This window comes from Phyllostomus hastatus, unplaced genomic scaffold, assembly GCF_019186645.2.
Source record: "Phyllostomus hastatus isolate PE091 unplaced genomic scaffold, TTU_PhHast_1.1 phas_scaffold_1066, whole genome shotgun sequence".
NCBI classification, from domain to species: domain Eukaryota; kingdom Metazoa; phylum Chordata; class Mammalia; order Chiroptera; family Phyllostomidae; genus Phyllostomus; species Phyllostomus hastatus.
The window spans coordinates 30,231,960-30,253,824 of NW_025334004.1; the positions used below are offsets into that span (position 1 = coordinate 30,231,960).

At 58.8% G+C, this 21,865-nt stretch overlaps 1 protein-coding gene across 4 annotated transcripts in view; it reads right to left on the reverse strand.

Moving 5' to 3' along the window:
* Positions 1-13,390, reverse strand: part of CHST15 (carbohydrate sulfotransferase 15) — a 70,802-nt gene extending 57,412 nt beyond the window's left edge. For 2 of the 4 annotated variants that reach the window (XM_045854101.1, XM_045854104.1), the window contains exon 1: positions 13,248-13,390. The gene's annotated coding sequence lies outside the window, so the exon portion shown is untranslated. Of the gene's footprint in view, positions 1-12,090; positions 12,220-12,613; positions 12,710-13,247 lie in introns of those variants that run through there. The other 2 variants (XM_045854103.1, XM_045854102.1) reach the window with 2 other exon arrangements.
* Positions 13,391-21,865: the final 8,475 nt, after the last annotated feature.

Consider the following 21,865-nt stretch of genomic DNA (forward strand, 5'->3'; position numbering starts at 1 on the left):
TATCCTGGTGGAGTATATTAAAAGACTGAGGAGGTGGAGGACCCAGGAGGCCTGAGGACCAAACAAGCTTTGTTCCCACAAAGACCCCAGTACCTGGGTGACAGCAGGACCTGGGTTTGGGAGGCGCCCTGGGGGTCCATTCTAGGAGGAAGGGAAACGATTGCAAGAAAGGGACAGTGAAAGGCAGGGCCCTGGAGGAGCTGAGATTCTCGCAGACACCCGGGAAGGAAACATCCAGGGTTAGAATGGGCAGGGGGAAGACCCTCCACCTGAGAGGGCTCAAGAGGAAGTCAGGTCCTGAGGAAGGCCTGGGACTCAGTCACTCGGTCAAGGCCAGGGCAGGGAAGCAGTGCTCAAGGAAGGGGCCACACCGGCACAGGGGTTTGCTATGCCCTAGTCCCTCTCCAAAGGGTCCCCTTCCCCCGAAACCGGGGCAGCCTGCAGTTGTCACTGAATTCAAGTCGTCAGTGGCACGCTCGCCTCTAGGGTTTCACTGCTTCAGTCTTGTGTTTCTGAGTGTGGTTTCAGCTGCCCACTGGAGACTTCTCCCTCGAGCATGTGCTTCCATAAAAATAACTTCTGCGCGCCAGCCAAACCTTCAGTGAGAGGACAGGGAGGGTGGGCCTCCCTTCATTTCTCACTAGCTCTGTGTTCTGCCGGTGCACCAGCCAAGAGCCGGCCAGCACTGGGTTCATGGTGCCAGAGCCCAGACGGGAAGAAGGTGGTGCCAGAGACGCTCGTCTAGAGGATGCACAACAGGGAAGAATGGACATCGACCCAAGTGTGCTCTAAACCAGCTCTCCGGAGCCCATGCTATCACCAGCCGCTCTTGGGATCTTGGCTCTCGCTGTGCCCTCTGCTCTTGATGCTCTTCCCAAGCAACCAGCATTGGTGCCTTCTTGCTGTTCAAGGATCAGCTTGGAGGTCACCCCCTTGGAAAAGCCGTCCTGATCACCCAGTCGGTCACTCCCCATCACACGGCGCTTCTTTGTTCTCCGACATTTGTGAACTTGAGACTCTCTGCTCTGTGAGTGCAGAGACCTTGTCTGTCTAGTTATGGCCAGATTCCCAGCTCCGAGGACAGTGTCAAGCACAGAGCGGGTCCCAGTCACTGGAGGGTGACTCTTAAGGGAGGTGCAGAACAGTTGGGGAACTTGAAGGGTCAGGCTCCCAAATGTTCTTCATGAATGGAGCTGAAGGACTGGGGGCACGTCAGTTCCCCTCCACGGGTCTCGGCGGCCCCAGTTATGAAACAAGGGCGAGCAGGGCAGGAAAACGGACCGAGCAACCTGTGGGACCCTTGCTATCCCTGCACCGTGGGCCAGCTGTCAACTGCCCAATCTCCTCTTGCCTATTCTTGCCTGTTCTTTTTTCATCCATTTGTCCATGCATTCTTTCCATGGGCTAGCCCTGCGGATATAACCTTGACTAAGACACATTTAATGTCCTGAAGAGATAAATAGCTTCCCAGTGATAGAGATGTAATGGAGATGATTCCTGCACTGACCAGCTAAGTGCCAAAGGAGACTCCAGGGCCTCCGGCTGGGCTGCTATGGAGATAAGGGCGTGGCCCTTCCTGGAGAAGCAGGGCTAATACCTCACAGATGCTGCAGAGTGATGGAAAGTGTGTGTTAGTTGTGTACCCAGGGCACCCCGTCAAGAAACCCAGAGTCCCCACCGTCCAAGTCCCAACACAGAATGAGGACAAAGGAGGCTCATTCCTGAAATCACTGCGTGGTCACCTGTCCCTCATCTTTGCCTCGGAAGCACTGGGAAGTGACCATGAACTCCTCAGAACAGTGATTCTGGCCTCTGCTAAGTTCCATCAGTAGTCCTTAGCTAAAGAGCTCAGCATACGGATGCACACACAGGCACACACACTCGCACACGTATGCATGCTCACACGTGCACAGGTGCCCAGGGCCCACCCTCCAAGCACTGATGCAGGACTGGAGTAGGTGTATTTCTTTCTAAAAGCTCCATAGGGGTCTTGATGCAGCACCTGGATTTAGAGCCAATGAGATTCCTGCGAAGTCTACTTCTTATTACACTTGCAGAGGTTCGGTTGATGTCAGCGGTAACCACATGAAACGCACCCAGGAGGATCTTAACAGATGAACTTCCCTAAGCATTGAGAACATTCCAGGCATCAAACACTTCTATCTACTGCATCATAGCTCCAACGGTACCTGGAAACCAAGCGCTTGAAAAGCTCGTCTGGGAAGACAGCCTGGCCCCCGGGATGCACCCCCAGCGCCGGCAGAACGGCCCCCTCCCCCCTCCCCGGAGATGGGCCCTGCAGCCCCGCACCATTCCTCCAAATCTTTGGCCAGAATTCTTTAAAAACAACTTCCCAACGTCCCCTGGGGTCACAGCCACAGCCCCTTATTTATGGGCTTGGCCAGATCAGATAAAATGTCATTCTCTGAATTGGTTCTTAATTTAATTATCCCCCGGATAAGCGCTGGCCTTGCTGCAGGGGCGAGGACTGGAAGGGAGCTGGCGCCACGGGTTGCAGCGTTGGTGGACGTGAAACGCCCTAGACCAAGCCAGTCGGGAGGGGGACCCGGTTCTCCTAAGAGCTTCTCGGGGATAATGTGCAGGGTAACTGTACTGACCCCGAAGACCCGAGTTCAAGCCCGACTCCCTGTGGCCCCTCTGGGCCTCAGTTTCCCCATCCATGAAGTGGGGGTGGCCTGGGTTTCCCCGAAGCTCTACAATGCAGCCAACCCTGCAGGGGATCAGAACCCCGTCTGAGAATCGAGTCTCCTCTAGGACCAGAGGAAAAGCATGTCAAAAGTAAATCTATCTCATGATTGGGAGCGTATGACATGTTCATAACATATACCCTCAGAAGCGGATGTGCGTCCACACAAAAGCTCGCACGCGGGCGTCTGCAGCAGCTCCATTCGTCAGAGCTGGGAGGCGGAGACAATGCAGATGCCTCCCAGCGGGCAGCAGGCTCCACAAAACGTGGCCCAGCCTTACAGAACACTACTGCTGGGCCATAAAAAGGAATGAAGGACTGACACGTATGACAACATGGATGCACCGCGAAAACACGCTAAGTGAAAGAAGCCAGTCCCCCAAAAAGTACCTATCAGATGATTCCGTTCAGATGAAATCCATTAGAGAGAAACAGAAAAGAACAGATTTCCCGTTGCTTAGGGTTGGGGGGCGGGGTGAGTGGGGAGGTAGGAGGGGCCGGGAACTGAGGGAAATAGGCTTTCTTTTTGATATGACGACGTGTTCTAAAGGTGACTGTGGTACTGGTTGTACATGTCTGGGCATATGCAAAAACCCACTGAACTACATCATTTCAGTGGGTGAATTGTACGGTACGTGGGTTAATCTCAATGAAGCTGTTCTTAAAACAGGTAAGTGGGATGGGCAAAAAGGTCTGTTCCCCAATTTTAAAAAACAAATCCAACGAGAACGTGGTAAAACACACACACACACACACACACACACACACACACACACACGCACCCCTACATAGGTCTGCGGGTCCCTAACAGGTCCGAAGGCAGGCAGCTGATTTTCGGTGGGCAAATCTTCTCCTTCCCATAAACCAAGAAAAACTGCTGACTCAGAAGTAGGCAGGACTGCATTTTTCTATTGATCTGTTTCCGTTGTAACAGCCAAAAGCAAATTTATTTTCTACCACCCAGAGGGCAACCAAGGTCTCCTCTACCTTTTAATATATCATTTTTATTCTCCGAGCCAACGAGGATCCCGTTCAAAGGACCCGTGGGTCTGCAGCCATCCCCTGCCCGCAGACGACGGCGGGGGGGGGGGAGGGGAGCGGGGGGAGGATATTTCCAGGGAGGAGGTCCCGTTTGCTAAGCTCCCACTCCTTTCGTACATCTTTCCACACCTCACTTCTCGCAGGAACTGCCACAGCGTGGGCATAAACGCTCTGCAGAGTTAGGACGGCGGAAATGGAGAGCCGATCCCTCCCTTCATCTTCTCATTTGTTCCTGCTGGTCGCTTTCTCAGGCAAGTTCGGCATGTCCCCAAAGCAGCTGCTTCCTCTGACTCTCCAAACAGCGCGCTCGGACGGGGCCTTTCCGGAACACACCACCCTTGATAAGAACTGTGACAGAGAGTCAGAAGGTTTGTATCATCGCGTGTCAGGCTAACGACGGCCCCAGGAGTGGCAGCTGGGGGTTTGCCACGGTTCGAGAACACAGGAAGAGGGTCCCTCCTCACCAAGGGTGCACCATTTCGGAGCCCAGCCGATGTGTCTTTCAGGCACAGAATGTTCCCTGATGGACCCAAGGAAGCACCCCATGGGGGAAGTTCCATGCTAACCACTGGACGGCCAACCAGGAGCAGCGTGGGGGGCAGCCCACGCCTCTCCCCTTGAACCACGCCCCTCTTCACGCCCTCTCCAGAGTGGAGCTCAGCACCCTGGGGCCCCAGGAAAGGAAAGACTCCCAAGAAGACACAGGCCTAACACCAAACAGCCAGGACGCCACGCCCTTTGCAAGACGCGGAGAGGGAAAAGGCGAAACCGGGAGAGAGGGAGGAGGCAGAGGACCGCTGTACGTCCACTGGTCTCCGTCCTGAGGCCGTGATGTGCAGTGGGCAGAAGAGAGCCTAGCGCCCAGGCCGGCTGGGGGAAAAGAAGGCCCCGGTGCCAGCCAGCCGAGGGCCACAGCCGGGGCACCCAGGCTCCACCAGGACCCTACCCGCTCTCCCGTCCCACTTGCCCTTCACCTGTGATGCTGGAAAGGGTGCCTGGTGGGAAACAGGTGAATGAGGGGCTGGCTTACCCACCAGGTGGGCCCTCTCAGAGAGACCATTTGCTGAGACTCGGAGAGGGTCTCCTTGGAGAGCGGCCTCAGAGTCTCGAGAAGAACTCCCTCTGCGCACACACACCACGCCAGGGACAGAGGCCCGGCCTCGCCCCACTGCAGCCCCCAGCCTCTGGCTCCAGAGCAGAGCCAGCGGACAGAGGAGGGGTGATGTTCTGCCGCCAGCATCTGAGCTGTTCTTCTCGGGGCAAATTGGAAGCCAGGCCGCTCCCAAGACTCTGACGAAGGAAGACAACCCACCGAGCCCTCCAAGTTCAACCGTGAACCAGAAGTGAGAGCTTCCTGCTCCCCACGCCAGACCACAGGGAGGACACCATCCTCCGTTCTTCTCCGCATCTTCCTAGAGCGGCAGCACTTCTGAGATTCGGCATCTGCTCACGAGACTCAGAGAGGAGTCAGCGGGAGCCAAGCCCCCGCCTGGAGGCCCAGGACACTGAGGACAGAGGAGCCAGACGACCCCATAACCTCCGGGGACCTCCACCGAACCCATGCGCTTTCTGGGCGTGGCTGCGCGATGAGAAGTGCATGTTGGGAAAGACCACTTTTCGGCCCAGATCCCCCAGGGCCACCCCGCTTTCTCGAGCCCCCTTCCCCGTGCACAAAGCCGGCGCGGTTCCGTGTGTACGTTTGGAAGACTCTGTGTATAAACAGGTTCACAAATCAGAGCAAATGATCCTCTGTAGACCAATAGTCTGAGTTTGGGCTTGGAAATTACACTCCCTATAAATACATGCCGGGACATACTTTATATTCTTAATGCAAATATTTACATTCCAAACAAAGACGCAAGGGACTTCAAGACAAGCTTTCTCGACCCAATGGGGTCGAGAAAGCTCAGGGCCCCACACTCCTGCCTGAGTCGATGCAGCTCCTGCTTATACTTCTGAAACACCGGCCAAGTTTCCAGACTGCTTTTCCCAAGACTCTCAAGACACAGATTCTGCAGCTACTACCTTATAATGGCCCAAATGCCAATGCCAGGAAATCCAAGGTTGTTCCATTATGCCCTTGGCTCCTCCTGAAATTCAGCGACAAGTGTTAACTCTCCCATACTATGCTGCCAAATTGGGGACCCTCTTCTGTGTTCTGGGCACACACCCAGCAGCCCACGTGAGGTCCGAAACGCCCTTTCTCCGGGAGAAGTGGGCTTTTGAAAGAACCACGTTCACTTGATGCATCCAAGGAACACATGGCAGACCCCCGTGCCCGGGGGCAGGCCCAGCGGTGAGTGGGCCCCAGACACCCTCCGCCCCCCTGAGCGACTCAAAGGTAACACTTGGCTGGGGGGAGGGAGACGTGTGGGAGAGATGGTACGAGTTATTGGCAAGGGCTCCCCGCAGGTGGTAGTGGGGGAGTGGGGCGGGGGCCCACGCAGGTTCAGGCCCTATGAGAGGACCAAGGAGAGGGGGGAAAGGTCATCCAGGCCGAGAGGCCAGTACCTCCTAACCAGCCTTAAAGTCAGAATGTAGCCTCGAGGCCCCTGGCTAGTCCTTATCTCAGTTTGGCTAATCACTCCCGCTCTGCAGATAAGAATGCAGGGTTGATAAGCCTCCTTGTCTAACCTCTGGGCCTGCAGTCTTCCCCTACTCCTGGCCTTGAAGGAGCCCTCTACCAGCACCCCGCCCCCAGGGGCCAGGCCCTGGGCTCAGGCTTAGTCACAAGACTGGGGGTGGGGTGGGGACGGGCGGGCTCTTCCTTCCCTCTCCTGGGGTCTGCACCTGGTGGGGTCGACGCCATCCCCGGAGCGTGGAAGGGGGGCCTGGATGTTGCAGAGTCAGCGTTTGGCCTGCAGGCTGCCTGCGGGGGAAGGGTCGTCCCAGGACTGGCTGAAGCCTTCCCCTTCTGCGGGTATCAACCAGCAGAGGTCAGCCAGCTCCACTGCCTGATTCTCAGCCCAGGGTTACCCAGGGTGCCCGCTCGCCCGCCAGCTCAACCGCATGCCCCCCCACGTCTGCTTCCGTGGGGAGCAAACGTCACGTTTTTATCCCCACCCACCCTCTGCCTGCCCTCTCTCTCCGCAGGTTCAGAACCCAGCCAGGAAAGCGGGGTTCCATTTGAGGCACCCCTTTGAACCCTAAATTGTACTATCTCTAGTACTCCAACCACACGACAAGGTAGAAATTACTAACCACCTTTTACAGATAAGGAAACCGAGGTACAAGGAGATGAGGCCACTTGCCCAGGGTCACAGTCACAGAATAAAGAAGCACAGGAGAGACTGGAAGGCGGGTCGGCCTGGGGCCCACGCTCACCTACCCCCAGAGCTGCCCGGGCTGAGAGAGCATCGGTGGGCAGCACACATCCGGGTGACCTCAACACGGAGGCGCTGCTGCACTTGCCCTCCTGTAGCCTGAGCGCCGTAGCAGGTGTCAGGGAGGGCAGGCAGGACCACGGGCCCCTTCTGACGAGGGGGGAGACCTCTCAGACCCTGAGATGCAGGCTCCCACTGCCTAACAAAGATGCCCCGAGCCCAGGCCCGTGGGGCAGCAGAGCGGGACAGAACTTTCCAGAGATCCAGGGCTGCCGAGAAGGGATGGGCCACCACCTCTCATGGCCCTTCCCCCGTCTCAGAGCCACACCACTATCTTTATGACCGCAGGGAGCAAAATGGAGCGGCGGGCGTCTATTCCATTTCCAGAGAAAATGCGAAACCACCGGTGGTTCCAGCACATTGTATGAAAACATAATTGCGCCTGGCCTGCATCTCGTTATTTGCCCTTGCTGGGGTATTTTCCAGGCACCAGGGCGACGAGGCTGCCTGTTTCAATATTTTCATCACAAACACAATCCTGGAAAGCGGCCAAGTTTCCATTATAATGACACCTCTGCTTTTGAGGATCTGCCAGCCCCGCTTCCTGCCTGGCCCGGGATGAGTTCTAGAAACCTAAAATAGGTGTCAGGGACAGCCTGGCCTGCGAGCAGCGCCCCCCCCCGGCCCCCACCCCAGCCCACCCCCCACCACGCCTGCTCGGGGCTCTTTGAAGCTTGGAGTGCGGCTCACTATGTGACATTCAAAAGCTCCCCCCCACACACACACAGTTCCAGCGGGCTGCCCCCTGCCTGACTGCATCCAGTGGGAGCTCAGCCGCACGGACCCCCAGCCTGTCTGCAAGGCCAGCTGAGAGGGTCTCGGGGCGCAGCTGAGTCCCCAGCCCCTCCTGGCACGGACGAAGAAGCAGCCCAGAGACCTGAGGCCACAAGCCCGAGAACTGACTAGAACCCAAGGTGCCCCGAGGCTCCTGGCCTTGGGGGGGTCTCAGAGAAGGCTTTGGGGTAGAATATGCCAGAAGTCACGCCGCTCCCCCCAAATACGCACCTCTACATAAAAACCGCACGTGCAGTTTCAGGGAGTCCAGAGACACGACCCCTGGTTGGGAGCCTCACAGAAAAGCCCGAGAGCCGATGTTTGCTGAGCACTTACTGTGTGCCAGGCGCGGCGCCGGGCACGTGGCGGGTGTCCGCTCACCCCGAGGACCCCCAGCTCTGTGGCCGGGATGTGAAGTCCTCCGGGGCCCCAGGCCCGAGGCCTCCTGTCAGCAGCACCGCTGGCTCTGCCTGGTTCCAGCGCCACCTCGCCCACTCACCTGAGCGCTGCCTCCGGCTGTGTGCTGCCTGCAGGCCCCAGGCACCTGGCCTCCAGGCACCTGGCCTCCAGGCCTGCCCCTGGGGCAACGCGAGTCCATGAAGCTTATTGCCGCCACTGCTGCCGCTGCTGCCGCTGCTGCCGCTGCCGAGTTCCTCCACGGCCCTTTCAAGGCCAGCACAGACTGAACACTGGCTGCCCCCTCCCCCAGCTTCTGCGGGCTGGGTCACACCTGCCTTCCTCTCCCCCCACCCCCATTTCCCTCCTTCCCCCAGCCCACTCCTGGATCTGCCCTCCGGTGCCTCCGAGGGCTAAAACGTGGTCTGTGTGATCTCACAGGGCCTCCCCCTGCTCCGAACGAGACAAAGGGGGGCACCTGTCGGGCCTGCCTGGCTCAGGGCTGGCTGGGAGCCAGCAGGAACCCTGCAAAAGACAGCTGTCGTGATCGAGTGTCTTCCTCCCCGACCCCTGTACTTAAAAAAAAATTCTGTATTGGCCCAAGTCAACACCAAACCTCCACTTTTCTTCCTGGATGTCTAGGCTGGATGCAGTGGGCAGGTAATGGCCACGTTTATGCTGCATTTCATGCTGTGAAAACACAGGTGTACACATAAATCATCCTGTCCCGGCGCTTTATTTAAGGGAGGAGCATCTCCGGGAGAACACCAGGCCCGAGCTCCGCAGGACAATGGAGAAACGCATTGTGTGAATCCCAATGCTCTCTCTCTCCCAGTACCTGGTGCGCTCCGTACGAACACGAGCTCTCGACTCGGAGAACAGGAACACAGCCACCCACGGGAGTCAGCCAACGGCACCCCCACTCCAGGCCGGGAGGGGAGACGGCGGAAGATCGCCACCAGTGACCGGAAGTGTCCCTTCTAACTCCCCTGCTCTCTAAGGGTGCCCGCGGACCGACTGCTCGGAGGTGACACTCCCGCGCCAGCAGCTGCTTCTGAACACGCTTCTGCCTTTGGTTTTCACGGGGGCTCCTCTCCCATACACACGGGCTCAGTGTGGCCTCTGTGAACCCTGGGCCCGAGGAGGCACGAGGGAGGGACAGGCTCTGGAGGCGTGGCCGGGAAAAGCACGGTGCCAACCTGTGGGTTCGTCCGGGAGCCTCCTGAGGCCCCGGCCCCGCCTGGGGGGGGATGAAGGGGCAGGCCGAGGATCGGGGGGGCGGGGACCTGGACTGATGACCCACACTGTGCCGCCTGTGTGGCCTTGGGGGCATCGCCCCAGTGCTGCGAGCCTCAGTTTCCGCATCTGTTAGAGGAGACGAGCCCCCCACACCCCAGCCCTCCCTAGCACTTTCCCTTCCTGGCCGCATCGTCCTCCCCAGGTCTTCACGCCACTCACGGTTCATTGGCCGGCCTGGCCTGGGCATTTCCCCAAAGCTCGAGACGCTGTCCGTCTTATCCCCAGACTCTCAACTAAGGGATCTAGTTGGCAAATGAAATTATCTGAAAAGTTTTACGCAGCGTGTCACTTTCCACACGACGGGGATTCATCCAATAGCTCTTGAGCGAGTCCATGACCCTTCGGGGGGTGGGGTGGCCCCCGTGTCCCGCCGCGTGTCACATCTCTCTGACGGCGGGACACCATTCCCGGGACACACACACAGCCGGGTGTCAAGCCCCACCGGCACGCTCACCCAACTCTTTACTCTCCACTTCGAGAACCCGAACCCACCCTTAAAGACGCAGGCCTGGGAATTCCCATGAAGATCGACAAGACCTTTCAGGTCCGTTTTCTCCGCCAGCCGGCTGGAGCCGAGTCAGAGCTGCCTTCTGCAGGTGGGCCTTGGGCTCCCCTGTTCAGGGTGGCCCCACTCCCCTCTCCCCATCCCCCTGCACTAGCAAGGGCGACAGCCAGGCCACCATCCAGCCACAGAGCAGCTCTGATCTACAGGCTCAAAGGGCCTGGGGCTCCTGGGCCCAGCCCAGGCGGCTACCTTGGAGTTTCTTCCCTGCTCCTCTCCAAACACCAAATAAGCATCGTTCACTCCCCAGCCTTGCCTGCAAGCAGCACCTCTTCTGGGGGCAGGAATGCCTCTTCCCTCCGCCAGGCATGCGGGGAACCAGGTGCCTTGCCTCTCTGGCCGGGAGAGCAGCAGCACAGGGTGATGAGGCCACAGTCGCAGGGCTGGGGTTCTCGGCCCACACGCTGGGTCGGGAACCACAGGCTCGAATCGCCAGACAGAAGCAGGTACCTGGGTGCTGATGGGCCCCCCATGGGTGAGCAGACCTACCTCCCGGACCCCCAGATCCTGGATGAATGAACCCTGCTTGCTGCCCCCACATGCCAGCTCACAGCCCAGAGAGAAAAGGCACGAAGTCCTTGAATTTCCTTCGGGAGGCCCAGAGATAACCCTCCCCGTGCCGTGGAGGGGAGATCGGACCCGAAGGTCCACTTCCGCCCAACATGCCCCGAGAGGGAGACCACCGCAAGCCGCTGCACCTCGCTGCCTCGGTTTCCCCACCCAGGAGGGGGCAAGAAGGATTTTTCTGCCAGTCTTTCAGAATTATTAGAAAACTTCACTTGGAAAAAAAAATACTGCCTAACTTAAGAAGCATCTTTATTCCCACACTACCTTAAAATCATCTCTAATCTGTCCTGTGTATCGATCCAGACATCCTGATTCAACAGTTTGTGAAATTAGTTAAGTGCCGTGTTCTGGGAGGGGAGGCGTCCTGATCTGGCAACGCGGTGAGGTGAGGGGGGTGGGTCGTGGGGAAGCTGGGGGTGGAGCATGGTGTGCAAGGGTCTGAGAGACACTTGGGCAGATCTCAGGCCCCCGGTTCCCCCAGGGGCCCCTCATGGGGTGCAGGTGCCCGCAGCTGCCTTCCTGCTCCACCACCAGCGGCTGCCCTCCCGGGAACCGCAGCTGGGGAGCAGCGGGCTGCAGACGGAGACCCGGAGCCAGAGCGAGCCCCTCTGAGCAGCCTCACCGCAGGCGGTGCCACAGCCCTCCGCGGGGCGTCCTGGCGGGGGGGCTTCCTGGAGATACAACTTCATTCCCAAAAACTCCGTGCCTCTAACTCACCCAGCGTGAATCAGGGGAAGCGCCCCGGGACGGGAAGGTGGGAGCCCAAGGAGCGGTCTCAGCCCCACCTTGACTTCTCCCTCGAGAAGCCCCCACACGAGGCGCGGACACCCGGCCGCTGGCAGCCGGCAAGCGAGCCCCATCCTTCAGCGTCAACACCGGCCGCTCCAACCGCGCGGCCGATCCCGGCGGCGGGGCGGAGGGGCAACTGGGCACCAGGACCGCGACGGGGCGCTCCAACAGCCGCCCGGGGACCCAGGCGGCCCGAGTCCTAAACACACCAGCACGCGGACGCGCGGCCAATCCCGTTCGCCCGGAGGAGTCGGAAGGCGCTTCCACAGCTCTTCATTCATCCCCCAAAGGCGAGGTTCCCTCGCACCAGCGCCTCCGTCCCCCGATCCCAGGGAGCTCCCAGGGGGCTCCGAGGGGGCAAATGCGCCATGACCCACCGCTCCTCCTCCCGTAGCCACCGCGTCCTCTCCACCGCACACACAACCCCACAGACTCGCGCACCATCGCGATCGCCGGCGTCGCCCCCACGCAGGGGCCGCTGCCACCACGGCTGCCCACGGCTTTGCCGCCAGCAGCCGCTGCTCCCCGCCACCCCGCCGCCCAGCAGCCCCGCCACGCCACGCCGCTCAGACCTGCCGCGCTCCGCTCCGCTCGCCGCGCCCAGGCCGTTCGGGGCCGCCGCGCCGCCGCGAGGAAGCGCCAGCAACTCCCAAGACTCGCTGCTTCCCCAACCGCGGCCCGGAGAAAGGAGGCGGCAGGGGGCGGAGGGCGGAGAGGAAAGGGGAGGGAGGGGGGAGCAAAAGTTCAGGCTGCTCCGGGCCCGACCGCGCCCCCGTCTCCTCCTAGGCCCGCCCCCGCGGTCCCCACCTCCGGAACACGGTTCCACAGGCTTCAGCGCCTGGGACACCCGGTGCCTAAACGCACCCCCACCCCGCACGCCTCCTCCGCGGAGCGCAGTTGCGACAGAGCAGTCGCGAGACGGGAGCCGGGGATCGGGAGGTGGCCCCGAGCCAGAGTCGGGGAGAGAGCGACGGACGCCCACCTACCTGCCTCGGCTGGCGCCGGGAAACTTCCCCGAAGTGTGCGAGGAAGCGGAACGCTTGGCTGGGGGATTGCAGCCCCCCCGCCGCCCCCACCCCACCCCCCCAACCCTACCGGCGCTCCCTGAGCGAAAGCACCGGTCTGCCCGTCCGTCCGTCCCCTGCCTGCAGCTCCCAAAGCGAGGCGGCGCGGGGGCGCCCACTCCTGGGGCCGTTTTTCTGGTCAGCCGACCCGCGAGTGCCCCGCGGCGTGCGCCCCCCGCAGGCTTCCGGCTGGCCGCAGCGCCACCACCCCGTCGCCCGGTCCCCGGTCCCCAAGCTCCAGCTGCATTCTCTGGAGCCAGGGAGGGGGCGTGCGAGCCCCGGCTCCGCCGGCGGCCAGCCCTTCCCCATGGATCCCCGGTGAGCGGAGCTCCCGTAGCACGGCAGGACCGGTGGCGAGGGGGCGCTACCCGCTGGGGACGGCGGTAGCCTCGTGGACGCCGAGCCCAAACCTGCCTCGGCTCGGCGTGCTCGCAAGTTCATTGTCTGCCTGGGCCGCCACCGCCGCCGTCACCACCATTGCGCCGGGAGCGCCGCGGGGAGTGAGGCTGCCGCGCAGCCTCTGCTGGCCGGGACTCCCTTCGCCCAGCCCCGGCCGCCGCCGGCGCTGCCGGGCGGGAACGTGGAAGGGCGCTGGAGCCCGGAGCCAGACACCCACCGGCCACCCCTCTCCGCCCCCATCCCCGCTCTGGGCAGCCAACTTGTACCTGAGAGACCCGAGTCCAGCCGGGAGCCTCTGCGGCTCCGGCTCCGCGGGAGCGCGCCCAGCCCTGCACCTCCAGCCCCGCATCCAGGGCGCGCCAACCTGACTCCCCGAGCGCAGGGAGGAAAAGTTTGGGAGTGACGTGCAGATGGCGAATGAAACATCCGAAGAGAACCCTCCCCCCGCCCCGTGCCGCGCCGACACACAGCGGCTCGAGCTTGGAATGTGAGATTGAGGCGTGTGCGGGCGCCTGGCGGGTTTGGTCTCTGCCCTCTCCCCTCCCAAGTAAACACAGCCCCGGGGATGCGGTGATTTTTCAAAGAGAAAGCAAACCGAGCCCCCTAAAGCCTGCCAGTGACGCCCTACCGAAGGCATCTTTAACGAACCGGGCGGTCTGGAGCCAGCCCATACATTGATATTCAAGGCCACCGCGCTGGTGTGCTCTGCGCCCTCTGTTGTATTTTTTTTGCATCCCGGGAAGGCTCTCCGGGTTCTTGAGCCCAGCGTGTTGGCTCCTGTGGGGAGGGAAGGCTCGGCGGGCCCCCGAGCGCCGCCGCCTGCCGCAGTGGCCTCGCCGCGGCTGCCCCAGGAAGCCACCTGGGGCTGCCCGAGGTCACGGGAGCGGCATCGGTGGTTGCGTCCCCGGATTCTGGGGTGAAGACACTCTCAGCGAAAGAAAAGACACTTTGAATTCTGGAAGACTCAAGGGGCGCTTAGAGCACCAAGCCCAGCCGCTCGGGAAACAGGTCCAAGGGACAGAAAAGAATCCTTGTCTGCAGTCACGCAGGCCTTTGCCTGCCCATGTCCCCGTGGCCACGGTCCAGAGCCCTCCTCCTTCTGTCAGCCAGAAGTGGGGCCCAGAGCGCTTCCTCGCCAGAGTGCTCGCTCACCACCCAGGGGTGCTTGCTGGCAGTGCCTGGCCCCCGGTTCCTCTTCTTCTTTAAAAAAAAAATAAGTGATCTTTAGTGCTGGAGGATTCCACTCACCCCCCAGAGGCAATAACCACGCATGGTGGTTAAGGCGGAGGTCACATCAGAGGACCGACAGCTGCCACTGGGGAGACGGGACAAGAGGGCACTTCTGCTAAACCTGGACCTTGTTTCTCTGCAAACAGTGCTGCTTCCGTAACACCTACAAAGAAAAGACCAACGGAGCAAAGCGACCAGCCTTAACCTCTCAGACCAGATTGCTTTTTCCGTATAGACTCCGCTTGGTGATTTTTGTTCTTTCTTTCTTTCTTTTTTTTTTTTTAACAAAACCCTTTTTCTGGAAATACAATGAGCTGCTTTTTGCAGGGTTCATAATTCCCAATAGATGATGATGCCATTTTTCAAGGTCTTAACACACGTTGTGGCTTTGGGGCTTTATTTATTAGCTCCCCCCCCAAAAAAAAGCCTGCCTTTCAGTGAGGTTTATATACTCAAGTAATTGCATCGGGGGGCACAGCGCAGGGCGCTGTGAAAAGGGTGGGTTGTGCAAGCGCCGGCAAGGAAGGCCCTGGGCCAGGCAGCTGTCAGACGGGAGTGTGCAACCGGTTTAAACAAACACAGGGAAGGTTCTATGGAAACACCGAGGAGGAAATCCCTCCTGTAAGGGCGGGCCGAATGTTATTCCACCACCGTGCCTACCGCCCCGCCGTCTTTCCTCTCCTCCGTCCAAGCACACGCACGACTCCGTCTGGAGATGGCGCTGGGCCCACCCAGATCCCTCTCAGAGTCAGGTGTCAGAAATCACAGCCGACACGGAGCAAATTGTTTTTAAGTAAAAGCATGGAGCCACTTTGATACGAATCCCACCAGGGGATTTCCAAAAAGGTATTTAGGCACATGCCCGAGATTAACTGCAGGGCGAGTTTTTCCCTCAGCATTAATTTCAAAATATGCCCAAGAATTGCACTTGAGCCTGGTGTCCCGGAGAGCTGGGAAAACACCCATCAGCAAGAGGTTAAAAAAAGGCAGATAATTTGAGAAAACAAAGATCCCCTTCCCGTATGCACAGGATTAGGAGGCCATGATTCTGGAGTTAATCACCTGGGTTCAAACGCTACTTCCCACACCTACTACCACGGGCAGTCACTTGGACAAGCCCTTTCTAGTGCCGGATTGATTGATTGATTGACTGACTGATCCCATGGGAGGGGGGCACGACTGGCCTCCATCCTTGTCACAGGCTCCTAGGGCGTGTGCTTCCCCATTCCTTGACTCTGGACTTGGCCACATGACTTACTTTAGACAATGAGATTGGGGGGCCGGTGGCTGAATCAGAGATTTGAAGGGTATCAGAGGCTGGGCCTGCTCGCCTGTGCTCTGGTGGCCCGTCACGAGAAGAACGCGTCCCAAGAAGCCGCTGCCTCTTCCAGCCAGGTTCCAGGGAGCGACCCTGGACCCCACTCGCGGGCTAGCGCCAAGCTGGACTCAGAGCTGCCCCAGCTGACCCTCGGGCACGTGAGTGGGGCCGGGGCAGGAGGCGGGGTGCTCGCTGTAAGCCAGGGAATGTTGGAGTTTTGTTACACAGCGTTATCGTGGCAGTAGCCGGCTGACACATTCACTCAGTGGGCTGCTGTGAAGATCCGTGACAAAATAGTTAACGAATACTAAGCACAATTCTTGGGATATAGAAAGAGCTCGGCAACACTAGCTCATATTAGTAACTAACATTAATGGCAGTACATTTGCACAGTAACATAACTTTTTAAACTGATTCATGGAGTCAACGAACAAGTATTACTTGGACAAAGATTCTGTGAGACATGGGGCAAGGACAAGGCCAACCTGGAAGACCGGGGTCCTGCCGCGGTCCCCAAATCACAGTCACTCGCTCATTCATTCAGTCATTCATTCAGCAGATAGTTCCTGACACCTACTCTGTGCCGCTCACTGGAGTGACTGTCGGAGCCACTGAGCTGACCACGTCTCCATGCCCTGCCAAGGATGGGGGCCCACAGACCCCACCGTGTGGCCAGCGCTCTGCAGAGCCCTTCCCCTTCCTGCATCACGTGACCCTCACAACAGCCGTGTGAGCCAATGTTAATTCAGCCCCATTTTTCAGGCGGGAAGACTGAGAGGCCCAGACATCAAGCAACATAAGGAAAGGACCAAAGCCACCCCTTTCCTGTGCGCTAGTGCCAATAGCTCAAGTCCGTGGTGGGGACGCCGGACGGGAAAGTGCGATGAGGAGAGAGAAACGGGGTGAACACAGCCAGGGCCGCCCTCCGTGCCGCGCGTGTGCGAGGTGCTCAGGAAGGGCTGAGGCTCCGAAGATCGGGCTTTGCTCCTGCCCCCAGGGTCCGTGAGACCCTGAGCCCCTCTCTGCCCTCAGTTTCTCCGACCGCAGGGGAGATGACCTTGAAAGCTGCAGCTCTGGCATTTCACAGAGCTGCGAATTCAGGAGGAATTGCTGCAGAAAGTCCATTTTAAGGGGGTGAAAGGATGAAAATCAGTTCTGGGAACTGTTCCAACAAGGCAACGGTGGGGACAGCGGACACCGTGGGAGGAGGGGAGGGGAGGCCAGGCCTTGGGCACCACTGGCTCTAGGCCCCAGCTCCCCCGCCTCGGCCTTGCCTTTGGTCACTCCACCCACTCCACCGTTCGGGCATTGAAGCTGGAGCCTGGGGGTCTTCCACCTGCCTCCTGTCAGAACGCAGTGCCCCCGAGGGAAAAGCCATTTGAGATGCTAAGGGCCTTCATTATCGGGGAACGTGTCAATTTTCAGTTAACGCTTTTGCAGACACTGGGATGAGGTTTCAATTCACCTTCACCTTATTATTCCTACATCAGAGATTGTTTCCAAGGGGACCGTATTGGGGGGGGTGTGCGGGGCAGGGCTGCTGGAGTCAGAGTCCATTTGCTGGGAAAGGCTGTGCCTGGGGGAGGGGGGAGGGCCCGGGGGGTCAGGGCACAGGCTCTCGGATTCATTCTGGGAGACCCAGCTTCAGGTCTCTGCCACCCACCTGCCTCCAGCCCTGCGACTCTGACGGATTTAGACTTCTCGGCAACCTGAAGTGCATTTCAATTTCATAAATTTAGAAATACTCTGGTTAGACAGATTCCTTCTGCAGTAACACATCCATTAAGTGCACTTTAAGCCAATTTTGGTATGCTAATCCATCACAAATCGACGGGAAATTTAGCTTCTTGCGAAAATTTCCTACCCCCGATCCAAGACCTCTGCTGAATTTAGGATGCTAACAAGCAGTGGTCCCTTAAAGCTGCAGCCTTCAGCTCTGCAGCAAAACTTCAGTGAAGCGAGGAATGGGACCCGTTTTAAACGAACACCTGAACTAGTGTGTGCACGTGAGAGCTGTTTGCCGGAACAGGGTCCCCAGGGGACAGTTCCTTACTCCAAAGATGCGACCACCGCTTGCAGTTTGGGGCATTTACAATATTTGGGAGCTCCCTCCTGAGAAGCCTGAGAGACTGTCAGCCTTCGGAGGGCAGAAACGGAGTCGTATCTCAATTTTCCCAGCCCCTAGCTCAGAGCCTAGCACAGCCGACAGGCCCGGTGCATCCCTGGTTGCATGCATGGTGCACGACTAGGTTGAACTCGAGCTTGAGTGACGACTTGTCCAACAGACTTAGTAAGATTTTCACTGTGTCCTAGAATCCAATGTTCTGCCCACCAATGATGGTGGGGGTCCCAAAAGCACAATCAGAAACCTCTGAAGGAAATTAGACGAAGGCCGCGAGTGATTTTAATGAGGACAGCACCGGCGCAATGATGCCCCGCTTTATTCTGCAGTGCGTGAGGCCGGGAGGGAACGCGTGGTCAGTAACTGACGATACAAAGAGCCTACAGGTGGTGAAAGAGACATAACGGCATTGTTCTCCCGGGCTGAGACTCTGTTGCTACCAATTGTTGAAGAGAGGGCCTATTATCTGCATAATACACATTTCCCCAACAAAGCTGACAGCCGGCAGCGTTTGCATCTTCAATGCTTCTGTCATGAGATCTAACAGCAAAAATGGGCTGTTGACTAGGGAAATGTAGAGTTGCATTGCCTGCCCTAGACATGAAATACCTGAGCCTTCAGAAGAAATTTCATTGTCCTGGTTGAGCGTTGAATGCCGTCACATGTTACAAAGCGGCGCGCGCGAGCCAGTGGGAAGGACACACCCACACAGCAGGAGTCTCCAGCTGTTGCTGGCGATTTGTACCCGTCCCCTACCCAGCTCGGCTCCACGTCCTGCAGCCCCCAGCTCTGAGAATGCCCACTGAGAGCCCTTCTCCTTCCGTCCTTCCACCCCCGCCCCCCAGGTCTAAGAGGAGACTGCAGGTGGCTTTGTCGTCTCCTAAGTCTTGGGCTACCTGAGCGTTTCAGGAGGCTGAGACGGGTACTCAGCCAAGGCACAGCTCAGAGGGTCGGGGGGATAAGCCCACGGGCTGCGTCACCGCTGGTCCATTGATCGGGAATCGGGCTGTGGGCCCTTCTGGCCAATGGTGAGGCTGGGCCTCCTGACCATCTGGCACCTCTCAGAGGCCTGGACTCCAACCCCAGCCCTGTCTCCTAAGCACATGGGCAGAGCAAGGAGATGAGCCAGCCACCTCGCTACACTGAGGCCACAGGGGAGGGGAGAGGAGGAAAGGAAAAGGACAAGCTCCCCCCCCCCCACCGCCGCCCGAGCCAAGGAGCCTCATCGCCACTTAGAGACGAGGAGGAGGAGTTGACCCCACCCTTACCTGATGCCGGGCTCTCTTCTGGGGCTCACACATCCCCTCAGACCAAGGCCCTGCCGGCAGGGACCAAGGCGGCCAGTGGGGAGCAAGGGACCTGAAGCTTGGTGGCGCATGCACACCTGTCCAAGGGACACTGGGTGGGTCTCAGCCCTTGCAAGATGGGTCCGGGGAGCCAGAAATCTGAGTTTCATTGTGAAGTTGCCCATTTAAAAAAAAATCTTTGATTGGCAACTAAATCAGAAAAAAATGTCCAATACCATGGAGCCTACCCAGTCAGATGCAGGAGCCATGCCCACAGGCTGCCATTTCTGCAGCTTTGTGCCGGGGGGAGGGGGCACTCCCCAACTCTTCGGCTAAGCCGGCCCTGTGTGGGCTGGTGAGGGCTCAGAGGGTCCGGCCCCATTTTACAGCTCAGAAAACAAAGGCTTGTGCCGTTGGCCAAAGGCACACAGCTTTGCAAATAGCAGAGCAGGAGACAGAATGGTACCCCCCAACTCAGCCATGGGCTGGATGTCACCTGGGAGTCCCACCCCAGTGAATTAGTCAGGGGTCTCCTCCGGGAGTCTGAGGGGCCATCGGTCACCTAGCTCCTGATTCACACATGTGCACACTGGTGGGACACAGGCCAACAAGCACTGCGGGCATGTCCAGGTGACAATGTTAACACCACTACCATCCTCGGGGCCACTTGTCGTTTCTTGCTGACTCCTTTTATTTCGTGGCCCAGGCCAGGCTGTCTCATGGCAGAGGTGATGTTTCTGGCCTCTGCCGGCCCGAGGGAGGGGCCATTCTGGGAGGGCGGAGTCGGGCCCTGATAAGCCAGGAAGTGAGAAGGACATCTCCCGGACCAAGAGGCCCCTGGGCTCCACAGCACATACAGGCCTGGTGGCCCTCTTCCCAGAGCCGGGAGGACCCGCTGTCTTCGCCCGGAGACGGCGGGGAGGCCTGTCCATCCTGAGTCCTGGTCCCTGCCTGCCTCCCACAGGTGCCCGCAGGGTGGCACTGGGGATGGAGCCCCCAGCTGCCCTCTCTCCCCCCACCCACCTGCCATCCTGGGCTTTCTCCCTCCAAACCGGGCCTTTGAGCTGCTGGGAGACCTGGGCGTCAGACACCAAGCGTCCTTTCGGGGGCTCACCTGAACCCCGCCTTTTCACACGGGGCTTCCTGCCTCCCTCAAGGGGGCTCAGGACCCCAAAGTCGATTCCTTGGATAATTGCCTCAAAAGAAACTGAGCTTTGCTTCTCTCTCCCTTCGGGGACCACTGCCCCCGATACGATGTCTGCGTCGCGCACGGTGTCACCAAAAGATGTCATTACTTAGGCGTACAGCTGCCTCCCTGGGGGAAGAGGGGTGTCGGTTGTAAAAACAATTATTGCCTCTTTCCATTCAGCCTGAGAGCTGAGCAAGATCTGAAGAGTCAAGGAATCAAATATTCACAGAAACGATTGCATAATTCTTATTTGGAATATGAATTAAGCGAGGGGACAACAGAGCCAGCCCTTTTCTGTTAAGCCCTGATGAAGGCGCTGTCCCCAGTCTCGGGTGAAAACCTACAAAATAAGCAAGGTCCCACACGCAGCTCGGGGACCTCAGCCAGGACCTGCCCCGGGCCGGGAGCCGCAGCAACAGCAGCACCAAAAGCGATCATACCTCCCGGATCTGCCTCCAGGGCTTACAATTCACAAACGCTTTTGTGGCTGCCCAGTCCGCTGGGCCCTGGCCCCTCTCTCTGAAAGGGCCGGAAGGGAGAGAGTAATGCACCAGGTTATACATGAAGCTGTACACTCAGAAAGAGCGAGGATCTGGCCCAAGAATTCAGAGCTCAGAAGTGTTCGCTGTAACCAGAGGGTTTGCAGCTCTGTAACCTCCGTAACCGGAGGCTAATGGTCTCCCTGTGAAACCCTCTTCGTTTGGCATATCTCAGCCGCACAGCAGCCCCGGGGTGGGGGGGGCGGGGTGCATGTTGTTCGACCCATTTTATAGATAAGGAAACTGCAGTTGAGGGATCTCCCCCCGCCCTTGTCGTGTTCACCCACCGCCCTTTCACCCAGAGGAGGTTCCCAGCGCCCCAGGATCCTGACCCACATTTCCTGGGATCAGGGACCTGTGGGGGGAGGGGGTAGCTTTTGTATCTATTTTGCAGCCCTATTGCTTTCCAGCTGGTATTTTTAAAAGTATCAACACACCGAAGCCCCGGGACGCAAGGCTTTCTGCACCTTGGCTCATTTCCTGCTGACTCAGCCCGGCTGGGCAAGAGCCAGGTGCGGCAACTCCTCCGGCCACGGGTGAGAAGTATCCATTGTTGAACAGCTGTCCGTTGCATAAAAGGCACCCGGGCGTTGACGCAGCAGAGAGGCTCGGGCAAGTGTGGCCGCGTTCCCCAGACCTGCCGCTCTGGGGCCGGGCTGTTGGAGCGGCGCTTCCTCTTCCCTTTTTGCAGCAGAGCGCCTCTCTGCAGAAGACGGTGCAGCAACAGTCTACGCAAGCCGGAGCCCAGCTTCCAGTTTCTGTTCTTCACCCTGAGATGCTTCTGCTGGGTAATTCAGGCAAATGGCTCACCCCTCTGCACCTCCGTCTACCCGTCTGCGACATGGCTGGTCACATGCAGGTATTGACTGGATTGCAAAGAGCCCGCCTCTGATAGTCTTCGACTCACGTCCACGTTCAAGGCTCCTCCCTGCAGGTTGAAACTTGGGTCTATGTTGGGCTTAAAAGGAGCCTTTGAAATGCCAGAGGGGGCAACAGGGAAAACACAGAGGACTTCAGGGCACCAACACCACCTCTGCTATTCAATGATGCACAAGGCTTCTTAAAATGCATATGTGTATGGTGGAGGATGGCAGACGGAGCCATTTTCAGAAGAGAGGCCCTTACAATGTATTGGGTTCCAAATCCCCGAAAAATAAATCACCCCTGAGATGTCAGGGCTGGCGTTATGGTAGCAGAGGC